This window comes from Hibiscus syriacus, unplaced genomic scaffold (assembly GCF_006381635.1).
Source record: "Hibiscus syriacus cultivar Baekdansim isolate YM2019G1 unplaced genomic scaffold, ASM638163v2 tig00008517_pilon, whole genome shotgun sequence".
Taxonomy (NCBI): domain Eukaryota; kingdom Viridiplantae; phylum Streptophyta; class Magnoliopsida; order Malvales; family Malvaceae; genus Hibiscus; species Hibiscus syriacus.
In genome coordinates, this window is record NW_024062166.1 from 121,479 (window position 1) to 147,729 (window position 26,251).

A 26,251-nucleotide genomic window follows, 5' to 3' on the forward strand; every position below is an offset into this window, starting at 1 on the left:
GGGATTGATTTAAGTTGTAAGCAGCTTGATTTCGTTTAAGCAATGTCTTATGTTCGAGTCTTTGTGTATACAAGGATTTCCTGTTGGAAGACTCACCTATCAGAGTTAGGTGTACGATGCAGATTGATCCAAATTAATCTAGGCAAGCCCTCGAACAGGGAGAATAAAAAAAACACCCCTCAAATAGAACCAAACAGCTATCCCCAACAATCAATTAATACTATGGGTTTAATTATGGAGATCGAACACAAAGTATCTGGTACTTTATATAACGGGTTGAGTTAGATTTTATATCAACTTTAACCCGTTTTAGAAAATAGATATAAACAATAAAAAACGATTTGACCTAAAAAAAATTTAGATTCACTTGAATCTGATTCAATTTAAAGTTAACTCTTCATCCAAATCGACAACAATTTTAACTTTATAAATATCTTTTTTTTTCCAAAAGAAATGTGCAGCCAACACAACCAATGGTAATTGAAATTTAAAACTTAGAAGAAGCAGCAGCAGCTAACAACAAACAATAACGATAGAAGAAATAAATTAGAACTTCTTGTAGGACAAATTATGCTTCTAATTACATTGAGCAGCTGACCCGACCAGATACAATAATACAAATGATCTTCGAAAGATTAAATAAAAAAAAATACAATGATATGATTGATTCAAGGTCATTTCCCCATTTTTACAATGACCAATCTTACATTCTCAAATAATCTGCATAAAAACGAGGTCGATCTTCGTCGTGATGAGCATTATAAGCGTGTCCGCCATGGCTAGAAATATCCAATCCTGCAATTTCCTCATCCACTGATATTCTCAGTATCTGATACATGCACCACATGCCCTAAAGCTAAGGATGATGAATTTACTATACCACTTGGCCTTATCACACGAGGCCGGACCAAACTTCTTAAAGACAAGCTTCAAATCGCAGTTCAAGCATTCATCCGGAAGGGTCTAATAACAGCAGATTTGCAACAACTTTTTGAAGGGGATCCAGTTGTTATCCGGTCGACATGTCTTCTGGAGATACAACCTTCTGTCTCTTATCTTTCCAACGGTTCTTGAATCGCATCAATCCGATATCGGGAACTCAAGATATGGTCATTTTACTGAAGACGGTGCATGCAGGAAATCATATACGGGATTAATACGTTATTTTGTAAATATTACGAATTTTCAATATTTATATTGATTATTTGTAATATAATTTAATATAGGATGATTAATTATCTTTTAGGATCAGATTTATTATTTTATTAGGAATTAAGGTTGGGTTAAAACAATATTTTTAGTTATTATTATTTTATTAGGAATTAGAGTTAAAACATGTTTAGTTTATTAATATTTTATTCTTTAGTTATTTAGGACCTTTAGAATTCAGCCCCTATATAAAGGAGGCTTCATTCAACTTTGTAAATCAGATTTCTTTGATCAATAATACAACAAGAGTTTGTTTTTGCAAGTGTTGATTGCCTTGTGCCTTCGAAGCTTCTTCTCCTGGAGTTCTTTCAAGTTCTTGTGAGGGAGATTAATCTTCACACTCCAATTTGCCTTTTCATCGCGACTAGGAGGGTTGGTTAGAGCCATATTATCGTGTTTTCCTTTTCATTGCGACTAGGAGGGCTCGATAGGACATTAACCATCGATTTTCCACATCCATCCACGCCATCAATCATCTTTACCGTTCACTTTCATAAGGGAGATCTTTGATTTCTTGGTTTTCTTCTCTATTTTTAATTCCTTTATCTTTTGTTTATCTTATTTTAATCTTGTTTCTTTTCTTGTTTCCAGCACTAAAAGAAACCCTAAAGAACCCTAGCTATTGCCGCCACCTTCCTCATTCATTCCTTATTGTTCTTCATCGAGTCTAGAGCTTTTCTAGGTTTGATTCTTCAACAAGAGCAACGTTCATCAATCCGCCAACGCTTCCCTATCAATTGGTATCAGATTTGGGCTGATTCTTGGAAAGAAGCAAGCAATTTTGCTTGTTCTTGCACACAAAACCGTCAAGGTACCCCAACGGAGCTAGTTCAGAGAAGATTCATCGTTTCAGGTTCTTTTTATTTAATTTTAATTTAGATTCAAATCCTTCTTGTTAGTTTGCTATTTTTTTCAAAAAAAACAAAAAAAAAGTAAAAAAAAGGCACAAAAAAAGCAAAAAAAAAGCCAAAATTTCAAAAAAAAATGCAAACGAAGGTATTTAGGGCTAATTTTCTGCAGATATCATATCCATCTTAATTTTAATTTCCATTCCAAAATTCACTTCAATCAGAGTTCAATAGAGCATTCAAATACATCATTCAAAGTTTTATCAGCAGATTCGGTCTAGAATATTGTCAAATTTCTTGAAAATTATACAGGAGGAATTTTGTGGTGAAAATTTCCAGATTGAAATTTCATATATTGGAGATCATTCACACAAAATATCAGAATTTTTGGAGATCAATAAAAACTTCGAAAAAAGTGATCAAGAAAAATAGATTGTTTGAGGACTCACCGTTCAACAGAGTCTACTGGATACTACTGAAGGTATTTGGTTCTGAAATTTTACAGGTGGTTTCTTGATGCATCGAAAGACATTCAAGAAATTTTTCAGAATTTTTGGACACCGGTAACCCCCTCAAAAACGTTGCTCAAGTTGATCCAGCGTTTTCTAGGTTTTCTGGTTTGGTCTCTTTTTCTTTGACTCTTAGTGCTTTAGGTTCTTTTGTTTTTCCTTGTTATTGTTCTTTTGCATTATCTAACGCATTATCTTGACTAAAGAGTTTGCATACTTCTTCCTTCTTTGCATTCTCGTTCTCTTGGAGTCTAACCTTTGTTTGGCCTCTTAGAGCTTTTAGGTTTTTCTTATCGCCTTTTCTAGTAATCAAACTCCGATACGAAATGTGAAAGACTACTTGGTAAAGTGAGTTTTAAAGAGTACAAGATCGGCTTACTTGCCTCTCGTTGTGTTACTTTCTTGGAGTGACTTGTGAGGTTTCTTGCTTTGTTGAATTTATTTTATTTTATTTTTATTCTACTTTAAAATCTTCTTTTGAGTGTTATAATTGCAGGATGGGCGACAATAACAATGAGACACTTACGGCTATCTTAGCCGCACTTGAACGACTCACAACTCAATTTGATCAACTTAACAATGCCTTGAGAGAACGGCAAGAACTACAACTGGATCAACCAAACCAGAATCCAAGGTCAAACAATGCTGAACTTTTGGCCCCCAGGCGAGCACAACCACGTTTTCAAACACCCAAACTCTTTGCAAAACCAAAGTTCACGATCCCGTCTTTTAAAGGAGACTACGACCCAGACAACTACATCGATTGGGAAGGAAAATTTGATCTCTTGTTCGCATACCATGACTGCCCCCAAGCTGAACAAGTTCCCCTCATCACCTTGGAATTCGAAGGATATGCTCACACTTGGTGGATGCAAACAAGGAAAAAGATCGACAACTACCAAATTCAACCAATCACGTCTTGGACCGAACTCAAACATGCCATAAGGAACCGATTTCTACCGACACATTATACACGAGAAGTTAAACAACGACTACACCGACTTTGACAAGGTAGAAGTTCAGTTGAAGATTACTACAAGGAGATGCAGTCCTTACTCAATAGGGCTAACATAACTGAAGAAGAAGAGGACACCATGTCAAGATTCGTCGTTGGCTTAAACTCAAACATCACTGATCTTCTTGATCTCCATGGGTACGAAAACCTCGAAGATACACTAAAGAAAGCAATGACAATCGAAGCACAAATACAAAGGAGATTCCAATTCAGAGAACATTACCAAGGTACTTCATTCTCTTACCAAGGTAATAATTCAAATCCTTCCTCATCTTCTACTCCATCTTCTCAAAAAAAGTCGAGATATGACAAACTCGACAAAAAAAAAACAACGACCAGCGAAGAATGAGACACTTCCAGCCCCTAAAGACGACACCCGAGCAAGAGACATCAAGTGTTTTAAATGCTTAGGAAGAGGCCATATCAGCCGCAATTGTCCAAACACGAGGACCTTAACCATACTAGGTGATGGATCTTACAATTCTGACTCTGATGACGACATCGCCGATATTCTAGCACATGCCGAAGCCAAAGAAGACAGTGATGACTATGGAAGTGATGAGTACAATGGCACAATCTTGGTGATCCGTCATACATTGAACATCCAAGCATCCGACGAGTCTGACATACAACGTTCCAACATCTTCCACACACGCTGCCTAATCAAGGAACAACCATTCTCCATCATCATTGATAATGGTAGTTGTGTCAACTTCATTAGCTCCAATGTTGTTGAATCACTCAAACTTCCTTGCCAACGACATCCGAAACCTTATTGCTTACAATGGCTTAATGAGAGTGCCGAGATGAAGGTGATTAAACAATGCCTCGTTAATATCAAGATGGGAAAGTATTGTGACGACGTATGGTGTGATGTAATTCCGATGCAAGCATCCCACATTCTCTTAGGACGACCTTGGCAATACGACAATGACGTCACATATTATGGTCGAAAGAACATTTACACAATTCCAATAAAAGGTAAACCGTTCCGACTTAACCCCCTACCCCCCAAAGAGATTCTCATAGATCAACAACGAATTCTCAAGGAAATAAGGAATTTGAAACAAAAGGCAAAAGAGGTCACAACCGATAAAAGCCAAACAAATGACCCACGGGTGGTGAGTGAACCTCAATGTGAAAATAAAAGAGTGTCTCAAAACATTTATGCGGGTGCAAAAGACATGAGAGATACCCTTTTTTAAAATAGGTCGTGCATTCTAGTCCGTTTCAAGGACTCTATTTTATCAACTATCACTAACATTACAGATTTGCCTAGTGTGTTTTCTTCTCTATTACAGGATTTTCAAGATGTCTTAAGCAACCCACCGGATGGTTTACCACCTACAAGAGGAATCGAACATCAAATCGAATTCATCCCTGGATCAACCATACCAAACCGCCCCGCTTACCGATGCAATCATGAGGAAACGAAGGAATTGGAACGACAAATAGATTCATTATTACAAAAAGGACACATCCGTGAGAGTCTTAGTCCTTATGCAATTCCCGTCATTCTAGTTCCAAAGAAAGATGGCACATTCTGAATGTGTGTAGATTGTCGACCTATCAATCGGATAACAATCAAGTATAGGCATCCTATTTCACGCCTAGATGATATGTTGGATGAACTACATGGTGCAAGTATCTTCACCAAAATTGACTTGAAGAGTGGTTACCATCAAATTCGAATGAAAGAAGGTGACGAATGGAAAACAGCATTCAAGACAAAGTTCGGCTTGTATGAATGGCTTGTTATGCCCTTTGGACTCACAAACGCTCCAAGCACCTTCATGAGATTAATGAATCACGTTCTTAAGGAGTTTATAGGTAAATTTGTTGTCGTTTACTTTGATGACATTTGTAACAACCCGATAATATCAAAATAATAGTTAAATGGAATTGAAGATTTAATTGTGAAAATTGGTAATTTTTAGGGACTAAACTGAAAAATTTTAAAACTTGTAGCTTTTTTTAGAGTTAAAGAAAATTCAGGGACCAAGCCCTGAATTTACCCAAAAAAGTTAGGTATTTGGTTTATATATATGATATATGCGTGAATTGGGTTCTGAAAATTAGAACCCAATTCCTCCCAAATTTCCATTTCCTTACCTCAACTTCCGACGACGATTCCGACACCGTCCGAATTCCGATCGTCGTTTTGAAACCACCATCGTGTTCATCATCAAGCGAGGAACAAACCCTTCAATTTAATTGAAGCAAAACGCTGCCAAACGTCGTGAATTTCAAGTCAAAGCATCGACGTTTTTTTTAAGCTCAATCGCCTAGAAAATCCTAAATTCATCGCCGATCGTTGCTCCTTTTACGACACCTCCCGCACCATCGTGTTCCTTGTGCCGTTCCGAGTCCGCTGGTGTCATCCTCGATCTCCGTTGACGACGGCGCGTGGGGAGGTGGATCAGTCAAAGATTCGGCCGAGTCGAAATCGAGCTCTCCGCCGTTCAAAAATTTGAACCGATCTTTGTACGTATCTCAAAATCGCTCAAAATAATTTTTAGAAATTTTTCCGTGATTTTTAGAGCCCCGGAGGAGGTCGCACGCGCCCACACGCGCCACCGCAGGCGAGTGAACGCTGAAAACCGGTTTTGACCGGTTTAACCGGTTTTGACCGGTTTGACCGGTCACGACCCGTTTACCTGACCCGTTGACCCGACCCGACCGTTGACCCGACCCGACCCGTTGACCGTTGACCGGTGCTATTCTGGGAATTAATTCGGTTTTTGTGCTATTCTGGGAATTAATTCGAAATGGGTGCTATTTTGGTAATTTTTTAAAAGGGTGCTATTTGTGTAAAATGTTTGACAGTTTGTTGACCTCCTTTGACCAGAACTTTGACCAGCTTTGACCAGCTATTAAACGACCTTTGTTTTCGACCAAGAATACCTATCCTGATAGTTTTCGAAGTCCCGAATCCGTTTTTGGGGTCCGTTTTGCTAAATTCAAACCCGAAAGTCTCCAAATCATCAGTCAACCCCGTTGACTTTAATTTTGACCAAGAATTCAAAATTTCGGAAGGTCATACTTTATATTTTTCGACGTCCTGAATTTGATTCCGAAGTCCGTTTTTCCAAATTCTGACCCGAAATTCCCGAATCGAGCTTGTAAACCCAAAAGGCTTAATATTTTAATATTTTGATTATTTAAATGAGATTTGGTCAATTATTTTTTTTCAATAAAATATTTTATGAAGGTACTCGTGTTTCACCTGAGCAAGGATCAATTAGGTCCGGTATTATCCGTTCGTTAGATCAGCCTGAACCGCGTACTACGAGAATTACCCGTAGGTTTCCGTATATTATTTAAATAATATTTAGATTATTTATATTAGGATTCCAATATGGATTTTTCAATTCGTAGGGTCTAGCGCTGCAGCAGAACGTGATCGACATACCCAGTAATAGGCTTCCCTATCTGATTTCCCAGACTGTTACAGGTGTGTTTCCTAACAGTATTATATTACTGATTTAAATAATTTATCTGAATACCGAGTATTTGATATTTGATTTGCTGTATATTCTGATATAATTTCTGAATTAAGGTATTTCATACCGATTTCTGAGATCTGCTTATCTGATATCTGAATTATTGATTTGAATTCTGATTTCCGTATTTCTGCATATGGTTTCTAAGTATGAAATATTTGTTATGTTTTAAGTGATTAATCATTGTTTTCAATTGAATACATTCATTGTCATTTGGGGGGGGGGTATTGTTGAAGGAAGATTATCTGCAGACTTCTCGACTTTGTGCTCAGGGTCTAAATGGCATGTGCGGTTGGGTGTATGGTTCTGGGGAACCTACACAACTATGATGTGAACGGATGGGGGTAGTGTTCATGTTTTAAAAAAAAAACATATTGCATAAACCGATTTCATTGAAAGATTTTATCTGTATATTTTTCTTATATACTGTATGGAGCACACTGAGCTTTTTAGCTCATTCTGTAGTTTTTACCCTTTTTCAGATAGTAGCAGACAGTAAGCTAGCAGATTTGGCATCAGTGGAAATCAACTACTTATTTTGTACGAACATATATTTTTATATGTTTTTCAGTTATGTTTGGTGACATGTATTTGCTATAATTTTGGACATATCTGTATTATTAATATAATGTATTGTAAGATATTAAAAAAAAAACCTCTGAATGGGATATGTGACCACTTAGGTTTGAGTCTAACTCACAGACCGGGTCTAGGGGGTTACATTTGGTGGTATCAGAGCTTTCGGTTTTAAACACTCGGACTGTATATGGGTCCTAAATTTTGGATTTTTAAAAAAATAAAAAAAAAGGTCACCTTATGTTATGATTTAAAGTTTTCTCGAGATCCCTGATGCTAATCTGACACATGTTTCAAATTTTTTCTGTAGAGCCTTATAGATCCAACGATGAATGCTGCTAGAGGTCGTAGGACAGGACGTGGACGTGGTAGAGGGCGAGTCACTCGACCTTCTGTTATGATAGACGATCCGATGTCAGCATGTGATCCTCCTGTTCCGCAAGTAGATCCGACTCTTTCTCATGATGATCAGTTTACTCCCGTGAGAGACCCTCCCATCACTGAAGATGAGGATACTGAGATGAATGAAGACGCCATTAATAGAGCTATCTTCCGCATGTTTCAGAGAGCTGCTAGAGCCCCTAGTAACATGACTGCAGTGTAGATTTCAAATTCTCTGGTTGCTGCTGGTGTAGTACCATTTGAGGGTATTACTGGTGGACCTCCGACAGACGTTGAGTATTGGCTGGAGGACACAGAGAGGATTATGGATGAGATGGACCTCAGACCTGAGCAAAAGATAAAGGGGGCCCTAACTATGTTGAAGAAAGAAAGCTTCAGATGGTGGCAATCCATTTCTGGTAGTATTCCGAGGAACCAATTAACATGGGATCTTTTCAAGACGCGCTTCCGAAGTCGCTACATCGGAGAGAGATATCTGCAGGAGCGACGCCAGGAGTTTCAGAATCTGGAGCAGGGTAATATGTCTGTTATGGATTATGAGGTTGAATTTATCCGATTGAGCCGATATGCTCCTGGACTTGTGGATACTGAGACAGATCGATGCTTGAGGTTCGAGAATGGACTCAGGTATGAAATCAGGAGTCGAGTCGCTACTCACCGAGAGAGGAATTTTGATGCTTTGGTTGAGATAGCCAAGACTGCTGAGGAAATAGAGTGACTGGGTATGGAGCACAGGAGAGATAGTGATCGAGCTCAAACCCGATTCAGGAGGCCTTCTGGTTCTGTTAATTCTTCTGCACATCCTAGCAAGAGAGGTAGGGGTGATTCCTTTCAGAGAGGCGGTGCGAGTGTCAGACCTGTTGCATCTGGTGCTTCAACTTTTCAGTCTACTAGACATGGTGGATCTTCTGGGTTGCAACCTTTGCAGACATGTGATTACTGTGGGAAACATCATCTTGGGGAATGCAGAAGAAAATTGGGCACATGTTTTAGATGTGGTTCTAGTGACCATATTATAAGGGATTGCACAGTGTCAGTTTCTACAGTTCAGACACCAGCTCGTACTCCCGCTCGTACTCAGAGTACTGTTCAGACTCCTGCGGGTGGTCGTACTTAGGAGAGAGCACCTGGATCAGTTAATAGGGTCCGAGCATCTCAGAGTAGGGGTCAAGTCAGATCTGAGGCCAGATAACCTGCATTGGTTTACACTGCTAGACTTCGACAAGATCGTGATGGGCCAAATGTGACTGCAGGTACTGTTACTATTCATTCAGTTCCATACTTTGCATTGTTTGATAGTGGCTCTACAAATTCCTATGTATCACATTCCGTTTCTGAGGGTCTAAATATTCCTGTTGACAATACTGAGCGTTCAGTGATAGTTCAAAGTCCCTTAGGCCAATCCATCGTGTTGGATCGTATTTTTAGAGAGTGCCCTATAGAGATCAATGGGGAGATTTTTCTGGCTGACCTGATGGAGTTACCCTTTAAAGAGTTCGATTTGATTCTCGGCGTAGATTGGTTGGACAAACATCGAGTAAATATTGATTTTGAGACTAAGAGAGTTGTTCTGAAGACCTCGGATAATCAAAAGATTGTAATGATCGGGGAACGACGTGGATTTCTGACGAATGTTGTGTCTGCTTTAGTAGCGGAGAAGATGATCAGTAAGGGTTCCGAGGCGTTTCTTGCTTATATTTTGGACACTAGGAGATCGCAATCCGATATTGAAGGCATCCGAATTGTCAAGGAATTTCCCGATGTTTTTCCCGAGGAGTTGCCTGGATTACCTCCAGATAGAGAAGTCGAGTTTGTGATTGAAGTCTATTCTGGTTCCACCCCGGTTTCAATGGCTCCTTATCGTATGGCCCCAAAGGAGCTTAAAGAACTGAAAATCCAACTCCAGGAGTTGTTGGACAGGGGATTTATCCGACCTAGTGTATCACCGTGGGGAGCTCCAGTTCTCTTTGTCAAGAAGAAAGATGGGACATTGAGACTCTGTATTGATTATAGAAAACTAAATAAGCTCACTGTTAAAAATAAATATCCTCTGCCCAGAATCGACGATCTATTTGACCAAATTCGAGGGGCTTCTATCTTTTCAAAGATAGACTTAAGATCTGGTTATTATCAACTTAAAGTGAAAGATTCGGATATTTCGAAGACTGCTTTCCGTACTCGATATGGGCATTATGAGTTTTTAGTGATGTCATTCGGGTTAACTAATGCCCCTGCTGCTTTTATGGATCTGATGCATAGAGTGTTTCGACCTTATTTGGACCAGTTTGTAGTTGTATTCATTGATGATATACTGGTGTATTCTAGAAGTGAAGTAGAACATGAGGAGCATTTAAGAATTGTTCTTCAGACTCTAAGGGAGAATAAGCTATACGCTAAGTTGAGCAAGTGTGAGTTCTGGCTCAGCGAAGTGACTTTTCTTGGACATATCGTCTCTGCTGATGGTATTCAGGTGGATCCGAGCAAAGTGGAGGCTATTATGAACTGGAAGCAACCCAGAAACGTCTCTGAGATCCGTAGTTTCTTGGGCTTAGCTGGTTACTACCGTCGTTTCGTTGAGGGGTTCTCCCTTATTGCAGCTCCTCTGACGAAACTATTGAGGAAAGATGTTCCATTTGTCTGGTCTGAGGACCAACAAGCTAGCTTTGAGAAATTGAAGACTGTTTTAACTCAAGCCCCAGTGTTGATTCAGCCTGAATCTGGGAAGGATTTTTCTGTCTACAGTGATGCTTCTCATTCTGGATTAGGATGTGTTTTGATGCAAGAGAAGAAGGTTGTCGCTTATGCGTCACGTCAGTTAAGGTCGCATGAGCGTAATTATCCTACTCACGATCTGGAATTAGCTGCGGTGGTTTTTGCTTTAAAGATCTGGAGACACTACCTCTACGGAGAAAAGTGTTATATCTATACTGATCATAAGAGTCTGAAGTATCTGCTTACTCAGAAAGAATTAAATTTGAGACAGCGTCGCTGGTTGGAGCTTTTAAAGGACTATGATTTTGAGATAGAATATCATCCAGGGAAGGCTAATGTAGTGGCAGACGCCTTGAGCCGTAAGGCGATATTAGACCTCAGAGCCTTATTTGCCAACTTGAGCTTATTTGATGATAATAGTTTGTTAGCAGAGTTACAGGTTAAACCTACTTTGGCCGAGGAGATTAAGGCTAAACAACTCCTTGATAACTCGTTGCTTCCCATTATTGAACAAGTTAAGCAAGGATCGAGTTCGGAGTATACTGTGGATCAGGATGGTATTTTGTGTTTTCACGGTCGTTACTGCGTTCCTAAAGATGATGAGTTGAAACGGGTTATTCTTCAGGAGGCTCATAGTAGTCTTTATGCTATGCATCCTGGTGGGGACAAAATGTACAATAATCTCAAAGAGCGCTACTTTTGGACTGGTATGAAGAAGAATATTTCAGATTTTGTGGCAAGGTGTTTGACTTGTCAGCAGGTTAAGGCAGAGCACCAGCATCCGTCTGGATTATTACAGTCAATTAAGATTCCTGAGTGGAAATGGGAGCGTATTACGATGGACTTCGTTACTGGTCTTCCTCTAACTCATTCCAAAAAGGATTCTATCTGGGTGATTGTTGATCGACTCACCAAGTCAGCGCACTTTATCCCTATTCGGGTTAATTATTCTCTGGATAAACTGGCTAAGTTATACATTTCTGAGATCGTTAGACTTCATGGTGTTCCGTTGTCTATCATATCTGATCGAGATCCGAGATTCACTTCTAGGTTCTGGAAAGCTTTGCACGAGGCTCTGGGTACTCGTTTGAATTTCAGTACAGCTTTTCATCCTCAAACTGATGGACAGTCTGAGCGAGTGATTCAGGTGTTGGAGGATATATTACGGGGTTATGTGATTGATTTTCGTGGTAGTTGGGAAGATTTCTTGCCGTTAGCTGAGTTTGCTTACAATAATAGTTATCAGGCGAGTATTCACATGGCACCGTACGAGGCTCTGTATGGCCGTAGATGTCGTACTCTTATATGTTGGACAGAGTTACATGATAGAAAAACTTTGGGTCCAGATTTGGTTCGAGAGACTGAAGATACTGTCAGACTGATCCGTGATCGTTTAAGAGAGGCATTTGATAGGCAGAAGTCATACGCAGATAAGCGACGTAAGGATATCGAGTTTGAGGTTGAAGATCAGGTTTTTTTCAAGGTATCTCCATGGAAGAAGGTATTGAGATTTGGACGTAAAGGTAAACTGAGTCCGCGATTTATTAGGCCGTATCGTATTCTGAAGAAAGTTGGACCTGTTGCTTATCAGCTTGAGTTGCCTTCCCAGCTCAGTCGTATTCATGATGTTTTTCATGTTTCAATGTTGAGGCAATACCGTCCAGATCCAGATCACATCATTCAGGTTGATGAGGTAGAGCTGAGACCTGATTTGTCATATGAGGAGGAGCCTGTTCAGGTTTTAGAGAGGGAAGAGCGAGTCCTTCGGAATAGGCGTATTCCAATGGTCAAAGTGCAGTGGAGTAATCGTAGCCCCTCAGAAGCTACTTGGGAGACATTGGAGTCAATGGAGGTTCAATTTCCTCATATGTTTTCATAAGGTAAATTTCGAGGACGAAATTTCTTGTAGAGGGGGAGAATTGTAACAACCCGATAATATCAAAATAATAGTTAAATGGAATTGAATATTTAATTGTGAAAATTGGTAATTTTTAGGGACTAAACTGAAAGATTTTAAAACTTGTAGCTTGTTTTAGAGTTATAGAAAATTCAGGGACCAAGCCCTGAATTTACCCAAAAAAGTTAGGTATTTGGTTTATATATATGATATATGCGTGAATTGGGTTCTGAAAATCAGAACCCAATTCCTCCAAAATTTCCATTTCCTTACCTCAACTTCCGACGACGATTCCGACATCGTCCGAATTCCGATCGTCGTTTTGAAACCACCATCGTGTTCATCATCAAGCGAGGAACAAACCCTTCAATTTAATTGAAGCGAAACGCTGCCAAACGTCGTGAATTTCAAGTCAAAGCATCGACGTTTTTTTTAAGCTCAATCGCCTAGAAAATCCTAAATTCATCGCCGATCGTTGCTCCTTTTACGACACCTCCCGCACCATCGTGTTCCTTGTGCCGTTCCGAGTCCGCCGGTGTCATCCTCGATCTCCGTTGACGACGGCGCGTGGGGAGGTGGATCAGTCAAAGATTCGACCGAGTCGAAATCGAGCTCTCCGCTGTTCAAAAAATTTGAACCGATCTTTGTAAGTATCTCGAAATCGCTCAAAATAATTTTTAGAAATTTTTCCGTGATTTTTAGAGCCCCGGAGAACGTCACACGCGCCACCGCATGCGAGTGAACGCTGAAAACCGGTTTTGACCGGTTTGACCGGTCACGACCCGTTTACCCGTTGACCTGACCCGTTGACCCGACCCGTTGACCCGACCCGACCCGTTGACCGTTGACCGGTGCTATTCTGGGAATTAATTCGATTTTTGTGCTAGTCTGGAAATTAATTCGAAATGGGTGCTATTTTGGTAATTTTTTTAAAAGGGTGCTATTTGTGTAAAATGTTTAACAGTTTGTTGACCTCCTTTGACCAGAACTTTGACCGGCTTTGACCAGCTATTAAACGACCTTTGTTTTCGACCAAAAATACCTATCCTGATAGTTTTCGACGTCCCGAATCCGTTTTTGGGGTCCGTTTTGCTAAATTCAAACCCGAAAGTCTCCAAATCATCAGTCAACCCCCGTTGACTTTAATTTTGACCAAGAATTCGAAATTTCGGAAGGTCATACTTTATATTTTTTGACGTCCTGAATTTGATTCCGAAGTCCGTTTTTCCAAATTCTGACCCGAAATTCCCGAATCGAGCTTGTAAACCCAAAAGGCTTAATATTTTAATATTTTGATTATTTAAATGAGATTTGGTCAATTATTTTTTTTCAATAAAATATTTTATGAAGGTACTCGTGTTTCACCTGAGCAAGGATCAATTAGGTCCGGTATTATCCGTTCGTTAGATCAGCCTGAACCACGTACTACGAGAATTACCCGTAGGTTTCCGTATATTATTTAAATAATATTTAGATTATTTATATTAGGATTCCAATATGGATTTTTCAATTCGTAGGGTCTAGCGCTGCAGCAGAACGTGATCGACATACCCAGTAATAGGCTTCCCTATCTGATTTCCCAGACTGTTACAGGTGTGTTTCCTAACAGTATTATATTACTGATTTAAATAATTTATCTGAATACCGAGTATTTGATATTTGATTTGCTGTATATTCTGATATAATTTCTGAATTAAGGTATTTCATACCGATTTCTGAGATCTGCTTATCTGATATCTGAATTATTGATTTGAATTCTGATTTCCGTATTTCTGCATATGGTTTCTAAGTATGAAATATTTGTTATGTTTTAAGTGATTAATCATTGTTTTCAATTGAATACATTCATTGTAATTTGGGGGGGGGGTATTGTTGAAGGAAGATTATCTGCAGACTTCTCGGCTTTGTGCTCAGGGTCTAAATGGCATGTGCGGTTGGGTGTATGGTTCTGGGGAACCTACACAACTATGATGTGAACGGATGGGGGTAGTGTTCATGTTTTAAAAAAAAACATATTGCATAAACCGATTTCATTGAAAGATTTTATCTGTATATTTTTCTTATATACTGTATGGAGCACACTGAGCTTTTTAGCTCATTCTGTAGTTTTTACCCTTTTTCAGATAGTAGCAGACAGTAAGCTAGCAGATTTGGCATCAGTGGAAATCAACTACTTATTTTGTACGAACATATATTTCTATATGTTTTTCAGTTATGTTTGGTGACATGTATTTGCTATAATTTTGGACATATCTGTATTATTAATATAATGTATTGTAAGATATTAAAAAAAAAACCTCTGAATGGGATATGTGACCACTTAGGTTTGAGTCTAACTCACAGACCGGGTCTAGGGGGTTACAACATTCTTATATACTCATCTTCTTTTGATTCTCATGTCATTCACGTTCGAATGGTTCTCGAAGTTCTTCGACGATAACATTTATATTCTAACATGGATAAGTGTGTGTTTTGCAGTGATAAGCTTATGTTTTTAGGCTTTATAGTTAGTGTACAGGGTATTCATGTAGATATAGAGAAGGTTAAGGCAATTCAAGAATGGCCCACGCCTACTTCCATCACCGAGGTAAGATCTTTTCATGGTTTGGCAAGTTTCTACCGTCGCTTTGTCAAAGATTTCTCAACCATTGCTGCACCATTAACCGAGATCATCAAAAAGTCAGTTGAATTCAAATGGGGACCACTACAACAAAAAGTTTTTGAACTTCTTAAAGATAAGTTATGTTCTGCCCCTATTCTTCGTCTTCCCAATTTTTCTAACACCTTTGAGCTAGAATGTGATGCTTCAGGCATAGGCATTGGTGCCGTCCTCATGCAAGAAAGACAACCTATCGCTTATTTTAGTGAGAAGTTAAAAGGTTCACAATTGAACTACTCTACCTACGACAAGGAACTTCTTGCACTCGTCCGAGCACTCGAAGTGTGGCAACACTATCTTCTCCCTAAAGAGTTTATCATTCACACGGACCATGAATCACTCAAATGGTTAAATGGACAAGGTAAGTTAAACAAACGACATGCTCGATGGGTTGAGTTCATTGAATCTTTTCCTTACATCATCAAATACAAACAAGGGAAAGATAACATCGTAGCTGATGCATTATCCCGACGATACATACTTATCACTCGAATGCATGCTACTGTTCTGGGTTTTGCACATATCAAATAACTTTATCCTAACGATCCAGATTTTTCTGAGATTTATAAACAATGTGTAAAAGGTGCTTTTAACAAGTTTTATCTTGTAGATGGCTTTCTTTTTCGCATGAACAGGTTGTGTATACCACAAAGCTCTTTGCGAGAATTCTTGGTTCACGAGTCACATACCGGAGGACTTATGGGACACTTCGGTATTCACAAAACACTTGATATGGTCATGGAACACTTCTTTTGGCCGCACATGCGTAAAACAGTGGAAAAGATTTGTGCATCATGCATCACGTGCAAACAAGCAAAGTCAAAGGTAAATCCTAATGGTTTGTATACGCCTTTACCAATTTCTTCTTCTCCTTGGATCGATTTATCGATGGATTTTATACTTGGCTTACCCCGCACTAAGAAATGACGAGATAGTATTTTTGTGGTTGTGGACAGATTCTCAAAGATGGCACACTTCATTCCTTGCCATAAAACGGACGATGCCACACATATTGCTAATTTATTCTTTCGATAAATAGTCCGCCTTCATGGCATTCCTCGCACCATTGTGTCCGATCGTGACACTAAGTTCATAAGCCACTTTTGGAAGGTATTATGGGGTAAGATTGGCACAAAACTTCTCTATTCCACTTCTTGTCATCCTCAAACCGATGGACAAACCGAAGTAATAAATCGGATTCTAGGATCTTTGCTAAGAACTGTGGTAGGTAAGAATACCCATAATTGGGAAGAATGTTTACCTTTTGTTGAGTTTGCTTATAATCGATCCATTCACTCCACAACAGGTTATTCTCCATTCAAAATAGTTTATGGTTTTAACCCACTAACTACTTTGGATCTTATTCCCTTACCTTTAGATCAGGTTGCCAGTTTAGATGGTGAAAAGAAGGCTGCCCTTGTCAAAGACATTCACGCCAAAGCCAAACTCAAGATGGAGAAAACCTACGAGGCAATCGCAAACCGAGTTAACAAGGGCCGACGACATGTCACCTTTGAACCAGGAGATTGGGTATGGGTTCACATGAGAAAAGAAAGGTTCCCGACACAAAGGAAATCCAAGCTAGACCCACGAGGCGATGGCTCATTCCAAGTTCTTGAACGAATCAATGACAACGCCTACCGCATTGATCTTCTCGGTGAGTATAACGTGAGTGCATCCTTTAATGTTTCTGACTTATCTCCTTTTGATATTTCAGATTCGAGGATGAATCCTTTTAAGGAAGGGGGAGATGATACATGCACCACATTCCCTAAAGCTAAGGATGATGAATTTACTATACCACTTGGCCCTATCACACGAGGCCGGACCAAACTTCTTAAAGACAAGCTTCAAATCGCAGTTCAAGCATTCATCCGGAAGGGTCTAATAGCAGCAGATTTGAAACAACTTTTTGAAGGGGATCCAGTTGTTATCCGGTCGACATGTCTTCTTGTGATACAACCGTCTGTCTCTTATCTTTCCAACGGTTCTTGAATCGCATCAATCCGATATCGGGAACTCAAGATATGGTCATTTTACTGAAGACGGTGCATGCAGGAAATCCTATACGGGATTAATACGTTATTTTGTAAATATTACGAATTTTCAATATTTATATTGATTATTTGTAATATAATTTAATATAGGATGATTAATTATCTTTTAGGATCAGATTTATTATTTTATTAGGAATTAAGGTTGGGTTAAAACAATATTTTTAGTTATTATTTTATTAGGAATTAGAGTTAAAACATGTTTAGTTTATTAATATTTTATTCTTTAGTTATTTAGGACCTTTAGAATTTAGCCCCTATATAAAGGAGGCTTCATTCAACTTTGTAAATCAGATTTCTTTGATCAATAATACAACAAGAATTTGTTTTTGCAAGTGCTGATTGCCTTGTGCCTTCGAATCTTCTTCTCCTGGAGTTCTTTCAAGTTCTTGTGAGGGAGATTAATCTTCACACTCCAATTTGCCTTTTCATCGCGACTAGGAGGGTTGGTTAGAGCCATATTATCGTGTTTGCCTTTTCATTGCGACTAGGAGGGCTCGATAGGACATTATCCATCGATTTTCCACATCCATCCACGCCATCAATCATCTTTACCGTTCACTTTCATAAGGGAGATCTTTGATTTCTTGGTTATTTTCTCTATTTTTAATTCCTTTATCTTTTGTTTATCTTATTTTAATCTTGTTTCTTTTCTTGTTTCCAGCACTAAAAGAAACCCTAAAGAACCCTAGCTATTGCCGCCACCTTCCTCATTCATTCCTTATTGTTCTTCATCGAGTCTAGAGCTTTTCTAGGTTTGATTCTTCAACAAGAGCAACGTTCATCAACCCGCCACCGCTTCCCTATCAGTATCCTCAGTCGATGAAGAGCATAGAATACAAGTCCCATGGTTGCACTTACTCAGCTCGCTATCACCAAAAGTTCGATCACTTGGAAGCCAAGCAGTCCCCAGCCCCCACCCATGAATAGTCCATGGGGTCGAACCATGCTGGTGTTGACTGAGTCATAGACTTGTGTCAAAACTCCTCCTTGGAAAACAAGCCAGTGAAAATCAAACCCCAGGCACCACATCCCCATGCAACTGTGTAGCCTCTAATGGGTCATCGAAGTTCAGTTTAAGTGCTAGCATATTTATCCCAATCAAGACCCAAGCTGCGATAAAACCGCAAACGATAGCAGCCCACGGCTCAACAACTGCACAGCCCGATGTTATCGCGACAAACCCTCCTAACACTCCATTGCATACATCGGGTGCATCCCAATGGCCCACTAGTAGTCTTCGACTGAACAACGTTACGATTCCGGCCATCGATCCAGTTAATGTGGTTGTGACCGTTGTCCGACCAATGGTGGTCCAATTACCCTGATCGGTTGTACTTGGATAGGCCACAAGAATTTTATCAAATGAGCCTGGATTGAACCCGAACTACAACGAGAACTTTCCGAGAACTACTAGCATTGCATTATGGCCACGCATCTGCATAAGCTTGCCAAACGCATTGAACCGACCCACTCTTGGACCTTCAATTAATGAACCCAAAACCCAGCAACCGCACCCACCATATGCACCACGCCACCCCCTGCAAAATCAATAGCACCAGAAGCAAACAGTGGACTGCTTGAAGTAACACTGAGCCACCCACTGGATGACCAAACCCAATTAGGTGTGTTCACTATTCGGTTTTAACCGAATTAGTTCGGTTAATTCGGTCGACCACTGAATTAGTTCGGTCGGGAACAATTAATGTTTTTTTAATATTCGATTAACGGTTAATTCGATTCGAAATCGGTTAATTAACCAAATTAACCGAAATTGTTAAATATTATATATATTATATAAGCTCAAACCCATTAAAATTAATGCCCGATTGTTTTTTTAATCACACTAGATTCATTAAATTATTAATACCTAATTAATTTGTAAGTCAAATAAAAAATATACATATATTATATTTAAATTAATCTAATTATAAAAAATTTCGGTTAGTTCGGTTAACCGACCAAAATAACCGAAATTTGTTTAGTTTGGTTAATATTTTCAAAGAAAAGTTCGGTTTGGTTAACGATTAAAGAATATTTTTTGTTAATTCGGTTAATGGTAATTCAGTTCGGTCGGTGGCCAAATTAACCATCTGAACACCCCCTAAACCCAATGAGCCACAACAGGGTAAACGAACCCACTAGGGAAAAATGAGAAAACTATGTAAGCACTAAATTGGGTTCTCTCAGCTATTGAACCACTGGTATCCGAAATGGCAAAAGCTCATTGGTAAAGAAAGAGTAGTTAAATGAAGCATTAGGAACATCTCTGAGGGCAAAGAAGGTGGTGCCAATAAAAGGGTTGGAGTTGTCGCCAAATGCTAAGGCAAAGCCGAACAGATAGTAAGAGATGCTACCGACGACGGCATTTACAACACTAGTGAGCATAATGTTCATGGCATTCTTGGCACGGACTGAACCGGCACTGAGCATGGCAAAGCCAAGCTGCATGACGAAGACTAAGTAGGCAGAAAATAGAAGGTAAATGGTGTTGATAGAATAGGTGACTCTTTGCTCCCAACTGATCTCCATGATCGTTGGAGAGAGGCAGTGACTAGCGAGAAAGAGATGGTAGTAGTATTGGTTGGTTCTAATGGAAAAGGGAAGATATAATGCCAGTAGTTTTGGATGTAGTTGGTACTTTGAATGGTAGATATGCTTGTAGAGATGTGGTTGGTTGAGGGCAAATTGGGATAATGGAGATGCAAATTGCCATCTCGAAAACGAAGGGAATTCCATTTTGAATTATTATTGATGTTAGAACCTGGTGCAACTTGAATTATTAATGATGTTAAAACCTGGTGCAACAACAAAATACAAATAAAGGTCCTAGGTTCAAATAGTAGTGTACGTGCTAGGTTCAAATAGTTGTGTATGCAAAATGTGTATCAATGACTAAGAAATATTCTGAATAGATTCTACCTTATAATCATACTTGAGTATTCACATACTACCTTGCATTATGTCATTAAGGAACATATGCAACATAATTGCAAGTTTACATGGATAATATATGAAGAAGTACAACTGACCTCAGTCATTGATATTAAGTTTTGATGCCCGTATACTTGGCATGTTAGCTATAAATATGTATATTACAAGTGCGGCGTGGATAGTTGTATGGGACTAATAGGCTTCGACGTATTGGCTCCGATCTTCAATTCGACTGGTAAGTGAAGGCCTCATTGTTACGATAGCAGATTCATTAGCTCCAGCTCTTATAGCAGCCCTTCCAGCTTCCAGGAACCTCTTGATTGCATCCTCTACATATTGGTTGGCTTCACCTACTCGCATGCTTTTCCCGATATATGGGTAAGATTTGAGGACATGATCACCATTGAGCTGTGATGCAAGCTGAACAAGTTCAACTTGGAATTCCGACAGGCTAGCATCTTCTTTTGGTCCCCATGGCCTCAATGATGTCGTCACCTCGGGAAGTGTTTCTGCATCCGAATTCCAGAATATATTGTAAACTATTTCAGGAGAGGTACAATCGGTTGAACTCTATATCTGACAATTCCGAGACAAGATAGGCTTTCAATAGTCAATATGGTAGCATCATACCGCACCATCAATTACTAATTTTTCTTGCTTTAATTATTTGGGAGGCCTATGAGGATGAAGGGGGCCATATTTCATGGATATATTTGATAGGAAGTCGATGGATTAATAAAGTGCAAAAGCATCTTGCAAAGAAAATCCAACTCTATGATCAAGGAAATTTGAACATACCAGGGCAGTCAGTACGAGGAGTACTCCTCAGTTTAAAATAATTCTCGAATGTACCAGCCCACGCATCCCTCTTTGTCAAGAAATTCGAATTCAGGTTGAAAGCTTCTTCACCGTTGCAGGAATGGAAGAATGTTCAAACTGTGAAAATGGTGTTGGTCCAGTTGGCTCATGGATTACTGGTACCAAAACAAAGATGAGTTAAACAGATGAAAGGATCAGAATTGCAACATATAGTAAAAAAAAACAGAGAAGAGGAGCAAAGAATTGAAGTAGAGCGACAGTGGAATGGAAAGGGTGTTTTGGGACATGCATTACTCAAACACCAATTCATAACGAAAACCAAAGAACAGGAACAATGGCATTATTGGTTTTACATCATTATAAAGGATGGCTCGACCTACTGAATAAGGGTTCAACTTCAGAACTGCTTCAGGTTGACTGCTCAAGTAACTTCTCTCTCTTATAAGGTCAATATCCTCATTTATTCTATACGAAGATGCCATGTTTTGTGGATTCAACATGAGTTGGAGCTACTGTTTCACTTATCAACAAGAATCAGCAGTGGAAACCAATTCCAAAACAATTTGTCGACCAGAAATAGACTGCAAGAACTTGCTATCTGCAATAACCCAAAGTGACTATCTCAAACCCAACCTGCTCGCTCTCGTCACACCTCAACTAACATTGTACTTAACAGCAAGGCATCAAGGAGAAATCATACTAGATTTAACCATAGATCAATGAAAAACAAAGCTAGAAATTCGATTTCACCCGTGCCAACTTATTCAACTAAATAATAATCCTCAATAGTCAACTACTAATATAAAGACAAAAAATATCCCACCAAAAACATGGTATTATTAGAAGCAAAGCAATGTTCTCTCAATTATCACAAAAAAGACAACTTTAAAGCATACTTCTACGCAAACCATTAAGGGATAAACTTCCATCCAAACCTTAAAGACAACATTTTTCCATTGCCTTCAATTAGAACTAAAATAGTTTTTATCTTTGATTTGTTCTTTGAAAAGGACAACAAAAATCAACACAATTAGGAAAAAATATCTAAACTAATTTGTTCTTTGAAAAAAAAAAAAGGACTTACCCGTGGCCTTGTCGATCCAGGGAGAGATCAATAGAGTAGGGACCCTAACACCGAGCCTACTGAACTTGAAATAATAGGGTCAGGTCCAACTATTCCGTCCGGTTAGGCACACCTGAGACGGGAGTGGGCACGTGATCATAAAACCCTCCGTGCTCATCGTAAGTAATCAAAAGAGCCATCTCTTTCCACTGGGGACTACTCCTCAGTATCTCGTACACCTCCTTCACGAACCTCTGCCCAAGCGCCACGTCATGCGACGGGTGGTCGTCGTTCGCCGGGACAATCGACATCGAAGTAGCGTTGCTCCACCACCACGTAATTGGGGAGTTTCCCGAGCCGCGCGTGGAGCCGGAACTTCAAAGCGTAGCTGTGGAATTTGATCAAGAACTTCAATTTCCTTAGGCTTTTGAAGAAAAGGGTAGCCGGGATATTTTGGTAATAAATGCCGAAGCTGAGGCCATTGTCGTCCAACGAATCGAAAATCGTCTTTTGGGGAAATCCATGATGAGGTCTTTCCTCACATTACTCATCGCCCCAAACGACGTAGCTGAATGAACGTAAAATCGGTTCGGTTGAGTCGAAGCGGGAACCGAAGCGAACCACCGGTCGAAAACGCCGAACTCGTTCGCTAACTTCGAGTAAACCGGTAGCCGACCCGGTTTAAATCCACTCATCACGGTTTTGCTCATTCCTTCACCATGCTCTCCGCTTGCTGGGCAAAGCCGTTCATCGGAGCCGGGTCAGCCGAGCTATCATTCGATCCAAAAATCTGTTCTCGGATCGCTTGAAATGAGTGACCTGGTCGGAATCCACGAAGAGAGCATCGTCGGTGACAGATATGTAGGGGGGTTCGGGTCGGTGACATTGAGTGGGTTGACTCCTTGCCGGAGAGGCCGTCTATATCGGGTCGGGTCGATTTGAGCCAACCCAAAGATGGTCGAAAGAACGGTTTTCCATGACGAGCACAACAAGAGTTTTGATGGGTCCTTTGATTTTGTGTTTCTTTCGGAAGTTGTAGTTCGAACTAAGAGTTAGATGAAATCAAAAGGAAAAAGAGAACAAGGTGAAGGGTATTCGCCGGAAGGGACTCATATTCTGTTGACCGGAAAAAAAACAGGGTTGCGGCTGTCGGCGTACGGTGTGTTATACCAATCCTTTTGGCAGTTATTTGGTAGAAGACGAAACTAGTTTTTTTTTTAAAAGAAGTTTTGTTTTGGTACGCAATTCATTTCTGGGTGTTGAAAGAACCACAAAATGCCACGTGGTCAAATTTTATCTTGTTTGCATCCATATGCTTTGACTTTCTGATAACTTCATTGAACAGGTAGAAACTTTGTTTGAATTAGTCTCTGCAAATCCCATCTATTAATAAATGTTAAATAATAGTAATTAGTAAAAACTAGGGTAAACAACATAATCACATGGTCGGGATCACTATTTTTAAATTTATGTCTATATGACCATTAAACTATTAAATAGTTTTAATATAGTCATCGCCGTTAATATTAACGAAAATGTTTGTGTGGTAGCTAATAAAATTTGTATAATTAGGGCACGAGTCCTTGTAAGTACATATTTACTGCACTGGCACCCTGCTTTGTTTTCTTCCATTTTGGCCACTACTTGTATATGATTTGTTTCCTTATATTTTCATTTAATGCAATTTGATTTCATAAAGAACATGATTAAAAAAAATCTGACTCGATCGTGTCGGAATCTGTCAGGTTCGGGTCCCATGCCCATCCCTACACGTAAACACTTCCGTTAAATGTTAATGGCAGGTGGCTATATTGAAACCATTTAAATAGTTCAGTGGCCATATTGACGCAAATTTGAAAATAGTGGTCATTTTGCGACCCGACACTTAGTTATGTGGTCATTTATGTAGTTTACCCTAAAAACTAAAAATGTAATAATATTAATTTAACCTAATTTTGATATGATTTTATATAAAATTATCATTTTATATATAATTACTTGTGAGAAATTTTTTAAGGATTGTCTTATATGATCATTCTAGTCACTCAATATAACGGGTCGAGTTTAGGATGTTATGGCATAACGATTATAACATGGTTTATGTATGTCGAACAACAGCTTAATGCATTCAAGATGGCGAACGATCTAGGGTTAGTGATCGGATGAGATTGGACTATAGGAATGATAGTGATGACGATGCCATCAAGAAAACTGTTGGAGAGGTAATAGACGGAGAAAGTGAAGTGAGAAAAAAGTGAAGGAAATGACAGAGACGACAAGAAGAGTATAAATGGAAGGATCTTCATTCAATTCCTGCTTGTCTTTCATTCTTTTATTTCATTTTCTTTCAGTCCAAACATAATGTAAGAATGGAATATTGCAGGGATACATGAGCATCAGAGTTAATTTGTCCTTTTGTTAGTCTCTGGACACTGGAAATGGTATCCATCAGGTTGTCTTGTTCTTGAGTTTCTTGGTAATTCAGCAACATATTTACCTTGGTGAAAGGCCTGTTGGAGCTCTAGCTCGGTCAGTTCACAGGATCCTTCGGCGCGAAGTGCAGGCACCGTAAGAGGATCCACCCTTACCCTCGTTCATCTGCCATCCCAAAAGTGTATCCAAGAGGCACATATATCATACCAAATTTGAACTTCTCTTTGCAGTTCCCTCGCCATGATCTCATGACGGTATAACGAGTAACACCTATCCGAGGTATAGAATTCAAGGACGGAAAAACATAGAAGAAATTCATAGCAAATATGAAGAATGCACATGGGTTGAGGGATCAACACTCACACTACATACACACCTGGTTGTTGCCATAGCTGCAATTGCGAAGGAAGTTGGGGTGATTCCAATTTTCAATCAATCCAGAGGATCTGAATAAATCTAAATGATTTCCCTTTGGAATCTGTGAAAATTCGTAAAACCTTATGAAATTGAAAATTATCATCAGGACTTGAGATTATTACAGATTACTTGGGAACTTATAAAACCTCCCCCCCCCCCCCAATTAACACACAACTTAACCTTCAAAGTCAGACCCAGAATTTGAATCCAAAAAACAAAGCATCTTTATGATAATCAGCCAAAACACACAAGCATACTTACCAAGTAAAGATGAAACTACCCATCTCCAGAAATACACACACACACACATATATATGCATGTATGAAAGCTGCATCATAAGCATCATTATCAAGAATCCAAGATATTCCAAAGTCATCAACAGAAAACCAAGAATTAGAAGAGAACAAGTTGAGAACACTTTACCTTAGTTATGTTGAAGAAAGAAAAAGTGTGTCGTGAGCCTACACGTGCCGTAAGGGAGATAAAGATGAATTTTGCGTGAACGACATTAAATGAATGGTTTGGATTTCTAATTTACGTGGCAATGACAGTGTTAGCTGTTGAACAACAGATTAAAATAAATTGTGATGATGATGAATTTATGATTTAAAAAATGTGGTGTACAAAATTTATATGAGGGTAGAAAAACACACGAGGTACAAGTATTTATGGGTGTGAGTTGGTGTTGATTGCGAAAGGGAAGTGCATATTTTTATACTTAAATTTACTTTTAATGTTTAACTATTTCCCGTTGTCATAGTAAAGCTCAGTTCTTTCTCCCATATAACTGTCAAACCAAGCACCATAAAGCCTAAAGGGATTTTCGCTGATTTCCCTCTAAATCAACCTGTTCAAAATCAGTGGTTGCTTCATATAAACTTTATTCACCTAATTATCAGGTGCAGAGGCAATAGTTGGACTGATTGAGTCAAGTAACCAAAATGCAAGGGCACTGTCTTGCTGCTTGTAAAATATTTTTCATTGAGAATCTTTACCTCCCCCCCCCCTGTAAGTACATGCTGTACAGGCACCTTGATCAATCTACCAATGTAACGATCAGAGCAAGACTCTATATGGAAAAGAGAACCTGCTGTCTTCTCGGATGCTATCGGATATCATTTCCGACCGGTCACGCTGACTCTAATGCGATGACTGATTATGTGATATGTGTAAACACACTTTAGAAGTGAGCCATAACAC

The 26,251-nt window shown here is 39.3% G+C and overlaps 2 pseudogenes; both read right to left on the minus strand.

Annotated features, from left to right (window-relative positions):
• Positions 1-686: 686 nt before the first annotated feature.
• Positions 687-19,953, minus strand: LOC120202317 (annotated as a pseudogene).
• Positions 19,954-20,371: 418 nt separating this feature from the next.
• On the minus strand, positions 20,372-23,265 carry LOC120202316 (annotated as a pseudogene).
• Positions 23,266-26,251: the final 2,986 nt, after the last annotated feature.